The sequence below is a fragment of the Protopterus annectens genome, chromosome 13.part0 (assembly GCF_019279795.1).
Source record: "Protopterus annectens isolate FY-2018-M chromosome 13.part0, PAN1.0, whole genome shotgun sequence".
Taxonomy (NCBI): domain Eukaryota; kingdom Metazoa; phylum Chordata; order Ceratodontiformes; family Protopteridae; genus Protopterus; species Protopterus annectens.
In genome coordinates, this window is record NC_056747.1 from 201532957 (window position 1) to 201539983 (window position 7027).

Consider the following 7027-nt stretch of genomic DNA (forward strand, 5'->3'; position numbering starts at 1 on the left):
CACTCACTTGCACCTACAGCCAATTTAGTGTGTTCAGTCCACCTACTGCATGTCTTTGTAATTGAGAGGAAACTGCAGCACCCAGAGGAAACCCATGCGACTGCAGGGAGGACATGCAGACTCCACACAGAAGGGACCCCACCCGAATTGAACCAGAGAACCTCTTGCTGTGAGGAGACACTAACCGCTGCACCACCATGACCACCCAGACATTAACTATCATTTTAGTTTTTTGTTGTTGTGTCTTTCAGCTTTTTCCCGGTTAGGGGTCGCCACAGCGGAACTCCAGTCTGCTAATGATTGGCAGTAGATTTTTACGTGCAGAGTTGCCAGCCCTGATGCAAACCTTCAATGAAGGTATGCCCATTCACGCATGTCTCCACACAGAATATGCTCTAGCTGAGAATCGAACAGGACGTCTTACTGTGAGGCGACAACGCTACCGCAGCACCACCACTGCAGTAACTGTCATTTTAATTTAAAGGTGAAACAACTTCATTTGATACCAACTCACACTCATCAAAATAACATAATTAAACTGTCATTTTAGTTTAATTATGTTATTTTGAGGAATGTGAGTTGGTATCAAATGAAGTTGTTTCACCTCCTTCAAAAGTTGCTTCAGATCTTGTATTGTAGGGCTGTTCTTTTACTTTCATTTTCTGGTGATAAACTTCTTAGCAAGCAACATTAAGGGCTGCTGAGTCAGCATTCATCAATACAGTACTGCCTGAAATGCCTAACAATAATAGCTCTGGGACACGCTTCTCTGCTCTATTCCATATGCAATTTAATTTCAGTTTTAGGTCTCTCTTAAAGGTATAAAATTTGGAACAAATCCAGAACATATGTATCTAATTCCCAAAATCTGGTTTCTAATACTTCCAACAGTATGGCAGTACAATTGGAAAGAGCCTAGCAAAATTGTGTAGGGTGTTAGAATATCTGTATTTCTTTTTGTCCATATTTCCTTGGAAATGGGAAACCAGGTATTTTTCAGAAAAGTTTTCTGTATTTGTTTTTAAATTAAAGTCTGTTCTGAGATTGGATCTTGTATGGCCTGCTTACCTGTCCCTTCTTTAACTGCTCTAATGTCTATTATCCATTATCCATTTGATTAATAAAAGTAATCTTTTGTTGAGACCCTGGAGTTTTGCAGTTTTTGAATCTGTATAATCAAATTTACATATAAACTTTTGTATTCATTTTCTTTTAAGTGTCCTGTAAAGGTTTCCCAATAAATAATATTTCTGTTACTAAAAGTTGTCCCCAATATTTTAAAATCTGTACATTTTTTGCTGAACTGATTTCTGTCCTCTAGAGGGAGGAAACTGAAGAAAGGTGATTGTACAATTGGAAGCACGTTCATCTTTCATTTACTCAATTTAGATTTGTCCAGTGTCATGCATGAACATAGCAAGGATCATGAATAAAAGTTTGCAGGTGATTTTATATAAGGTTTAAGTGTCCTGGTTTTATGTAGCATAGAGACATGCATATTCGTCCAGCAAGAAAAGGACTATATTTCTCCAAAGAGAGAGAGAGAGAGGTTTGGTTAGTGGAACCAAAACAATCTTAAAGTATATTCTCTTCCCACTAGTTTTGAAGTCCAGTTAGCCAAGGAGGCCTTGTGCCATTGAAAGAAAATACATTTCCAGATACCCTGTGCTTATTATTGGCTCAAATGACGTTTAGGATCTGGTTCTTTATGTTTTATGAATAAGTATTGGGCGGTGTGACTGTGAGTCCCTGTGTCTGATACAGGATTAATGGAAACACAATCATATCAAGACAAAGCAACCTCCATGTAGAAAAGTTTTGAATTTCCAGAAGTAAATTAGTGTTATTCATTTCAAAATATCTATTTAGAAAATTTATAAGTGGTAATCCCAGGTATGTCACAGCAGAAGCATAGCTGGCTGAACCAGTGTCCTATCAACTCAGCTCAAAAACAAAAAAGGCACTTTATTGTAATTAGCTGATGACCTATTACAGTTAGATCCACATAGCCCACGCTCTTCCACTAAAGGCAAAAAAACCCAACTTCCTGAAATTTAAAAAAAAAAAAAAAATACTGTAATAAGCAGCTTCTGCCCCCCAGCTCTTCCACTGAAGAGTAAAAAAAGGAAACAAACATTTTTTTGCCAGATATGATGAGATCCAACCTCAGCACCTTTTGTTTCAGCTTTAGAATCCACTTTAGCTCCTACCCTTTATAGATACAAAAAAATATATAATTTTTTAGCCCTTGTACTGTATTTTCATAACTTTTTAATGTAACTTAGTTTCTGGTGATTCTTACTGTTTTCTTAGGTGTGTGTGTGTGTGTGTGTGTGTGTGTGTGTGTGTGTGTGTGTGTGTGTGTGTGTGTGTGTGTGTGTGTGTGTGTGTGTGTGTGTGTGTGTGTGTAAATTTATCTTTAAGAGCTGCTGCAACATGTTTGACAAGGCCTCTGGCTTCTAAAAATGCAGTGCCTAGGAATCTGTCCCATTCATTGAGTTGGATGGATAAGACAATATCCAATATGAAAGTTATAGCCTTACTATAATGCTGCATTGATGTTGTCTTTATCCATCCAGCTCAACTTTCCTCCCTCCACTCCCTTGCCAAAATTGTCACATTCAGCTCTCAGCTGACTGGACCTGACCAGGGCCTTGTCATATCTTAAACCTTTGAGCTGTTCTTCTCTGTTATCACTACTGACAGGATATAATGGTATTACTGGGCATATTTTAGGGTATATGCAATGTATTGTGGGCAAACTCGATCGGAGGTATTTCAAGCTGCAAAAGGATATTATGAGTAGGAGAGGAGCTTGAGCTCTGGATGAAAAGCTGGAAAAAAGACACAGAGGTCAGATTCAGTTGCATTAGACAAACCATTAATTGAGCTGGAAAGATAAAGACAAAGCATTCACTGAGCTGGAAAGATAAAGACAACACAGATCTAGCATTATGGTAAGTACATAACTTTTGTATATTTTATTCCTTGAGTTTATTGTGTACTCAAGCCAGTATTTCTGCCTTGCCAGTGCAACCTGATGTGAAGGTTTATCTTGCCCACAAGCATTTTATTACATCAATGAATAGTGCTAAGTACCCCCCTTCTTATGCATTAATGTGCTGCTAGCTAGCTAGAGGTCAACCTTTTCTCCCTTTGTCAGCAGTATTACATTCCTAATCTGCTAATCAGATGTTTGTGTCCTCAGGCAAAGAACTGAGAGCATACATCTTTATCATAACATCTAACATTTCAAAAGTATTGACTAGACATCCAGTCACATACCTATGAAAGCAAGAGCTTATTTCTCCAATATAAACATTCACACTGTCATATGCATTTGTCTATTTTCTCTGAAATTTTCAAATTGTTCGTATACACCTCTGGAATCATTCTAAAACACTCAAAATGTTCTTCACTCTACAATAATCTAGTCAGCCAGAATCTGTCATTTTAGACTCACAACATGCATTGCTTTACTCATAAACAGAGGCATTAAAAATCTACTTGCACCCAATCAGTCCCTTCATCTGCCTTAGGTCAAGTTGGTGCTGATTATACATCAGTTACCCGGAATTAATGGACATGCTCCACCTCAAAAATCCAAATCCACAAAAACCTAGAGCTCCATGTGAGGCAGAGCACCTCGCTGACTCTGTTCAAGAGAAAAGACCTGTGGATGGGGATGATCGTAGGTTTACCCCCCATCTCATCTCTGTGTGTCACTGCTGGACAGAGGCACAAACTAATGGGCACAGTATGAACCTATGAACCTATGAACCTAAATATCTAATTAAAATAATCAAAGTCATACTCTTCTTTATATTGAAGAAAAAGTTTCAAAGTGACAGAATAGATATGATGAACTCAACAAGAATAAGTGTAATATTGCTGGCATTCATCTTCAGGTCTTGGTGAGTACCTTCACATGGTGGACCCTGTTTTCACAAAACCTCACCAAAATGACAATGACATATAGTCTACATTTTATAAAACATATATCGTGGACAGATTAAAAAATAAAAAAGACTGCTGGGTGCAAAGGTCCAAGGAAAAACATGACCAGTCCTGGTGTTTGCAGTGGTGCCAGGATTGTAAAAAAATGATAGTGTGGAATCCTCAAGACACAGAAATATTCCTACAATGGGGTTAAGTCCGGGTCTATAGCACCAGATCGAATATTCAGGTTATCAAACACCTAAACATCGAACTGGTAAGACCAAAACTGAAAACCGCGAATGGCGCAGGGAAATATTTCTGTTGGCTACACAAAAAAAAAAAAACCCAAACAAAGTGGGGGGCTGTGCCCCCGACACCACTCCTAACTAAATATACCATCTCCGAGATCGCTCTACAGTAGACAAAATGGCAAAATCCGGCTAACAGGCAAGGAAAATCTTTCCCTGCATTAAATCAGCCATTCGCGGTTTACTGCTTTCGGTCTTACAAGTTCGATGTTTAGGTTTTTGATAACCTAAACATTCGATCTGATGATAAAGACCCATTAAGCCAGGCTCAGGGGGGAGGATGGCCACCCTGCTGTAGAAGGTAGTAGTAGTCCACACAATTGACAGACCAAGAAGGAACCATAAAAATGACAAAGTGGACTATTGAGTACAAGGAAGAAATGATGTATTGTTACTATTATGTAAGAGGATCTGAATTTCCAGATAGAAGATTTTCAGAAAGATAGAGAGATTAGAGGAAAGAAAAATACTTGCACAAGAAAAAGAAAACTGTCAAGAGCTTCACATGCAAATTTGTATGTATTAATACAACAGACCTATGAAAAACATTACATGGACAAAGAAACTTCTGGCTGCCTGGAAAAAGAAGCAACAGAGGAAGTGTGAAAATATAAAGAACAAAATCCAGAGATTCTTGAAAGGTATAAAAAAGAAACATGGACATGAGAAAGAAAAAGAAATCGGATATGGTGCAATATTTATGCAAAGAAGAAAGCCAAACTAATAAATACAAAAAAGCAACTTCAAATATATTTGAAGAGAAGTACAGGCAAATCCACTCAGATATGGAAAATTTCACCATACAAAGAAATCAGAAAACAAAGGGGGATGTAGAACAGAAAATTAGTAAGGTAGAAGTTAAACAAATAGAAACTGAAGTAATGGATTACCTGTGAAGTGAAGGATTTAGTGCAGAAAATCCAACACAGGTAATGTCACAGCACGATGGAAAAATGAGTTCCTAAACTAAGGAGAAACAGGTGGAGTGGGAGGCATCTGAAGACTTACCAGCTGATTCACAGGTAAGTACTAAGCTAACTGCCCAAGTGATCTATTTTAAGCCTAGCCAATTTACCCTCAAAGGTGAGAATCAAACCCTGTACTTTGTGTCTGTAAGGTAAACACCATAACTATTATAAACCAAATCAAGAATAAAAGGCTAGCACAGAGAGACCACGTTCCTGTTAAAACATGTAGCATAAAAATAAAAACCTCGTGTACAGGAACGTGAGGGCCTGTAAAACTCAACACTGCTTGTTCGCAAAGTCACAAAAATACTGCATTCCTCTGCAGACACCAGCATGTAGTACTAAGCAGCAATGGCAAGTAAAAAGCAAAACCAGAAAGCAGTCCACAACGTCCAAAATGATAAAAAACCTTCTTTATTGCATACAGTAGTAAGCGCTTTCACCAGAATGGCTTCCTCAGACTGTAGCAGCATACACATCACACAGTCATTTTGCTTTTTACTTGCCATTGCTGCTTAGTACTACATGCTGGTGTCTGCAGAGGAATGCAGTATTTTTGTGACTTTGCGAACAAGCAGTGTTGAGTTTTACAGGCCCTCACGTTCCTGTACACGAAGTTTTTATTACCATAACTATTATGCCAGCCACCAACCCCCCCAAAATATGGAAAACTTCATAAATTTGCATGTCATCCTTGTGAAAGGGGTCATGCTACTCTTCTCTGTATTGTTCCAGTTTTTGTATATGTGCTGCCAAAGCAAGATTACAATGTTTGTACTGTTGTACATTATACTCTGATGATGCTCTGAAGCCTTCTGTAGGAAACAAACACTTGAATTTGCTCACTAAGAGAAGGAGCAGGAAACAGAAACAATGGCAATTCTGACAAGTGTTGTTGAGTGATGGGCCAATTAGCTCCTATATGAAGGAGCAGCAGATGACACAAGATGCATCTGAAGAGGCTATGTCATAAGAAGATGTTCTGGAACTTTCTGCCCCACAGGAAATGGAGAGTAAAGAATGTGCTTTCACTTTAGAAGAAAATGATCTAAGAGAAGAGCAACTTGATTTAATAGAGATGAATAGACATATTTAGATTGATGAAAGAATAGATTACAGAAAGTAAATAAGACCAAAAATGTTAGGAGTCCGGTAAAATAGATGAACACAATAATCAAGGCTATGAAATTCATGTGATATAACAGAAGTAAATAGGAAATATTATATATTATGGTGCACCTAAATTAATAACAGATGAAATCATACCACAAAAACATAAAGCAATAAAGGAAAAGAAAGGAAGAAATAAAATGCCACCATGGAAGTAGCAAATAGAGGATGTTATGAAGCAATTAAGACAAGTGTCACTGTTAGAATAATACAACAAAAGGAACAGATAAAAAAAAATAAGCAATTCATTGATGGCCCAAAAATGTTTTATAGAGAACTGGGAAACAAAGAAAAAGGAATAGAAACACCACCAAAAATAGAAGAAATATACACATTTTGGATAAATATTTATGAAGACCCTGTGGATCATAAAGATGCTGAACTGATAGAAAAAATTAAAAGAAACAGCAAGATGTTCAAATCTATATATATAGGATACAAAATGAGATGAAGTAACATGCAGAGAAAATGAAACAAATTAAGAAAAATTCCTAACTAGAAAACCAGAGGCCTAGATACAGTATCTAACTTCTGGCTAAAGTATTATCATCTTTACATAAGGGTTTAGCCCTGAGTAATTGTCAGCTTATATGTACATCTCAAACAGACACCAATCTGGTTAACAGGAAACATGATACTTCT

General features: G+C 37.4%; 1 non-coding gene across 1 annotated transcript; it reads right to left on the reverse strand.

Moving 5' to 3' along the window:
- Window positions 1-5872: 5872 nt before the first annotated feature.
- On the reverse strand, window positions 5873-5976 carry LOC122788478. The gene has a single exon (XR_006362682.1). It is a non-coding gene; the product is annotated as a U6 spliceosomal RNA (small nuclear RNA).
- Between the last annotated feature and the right edge of the window lie 1051 nt (window positions 5977-7027).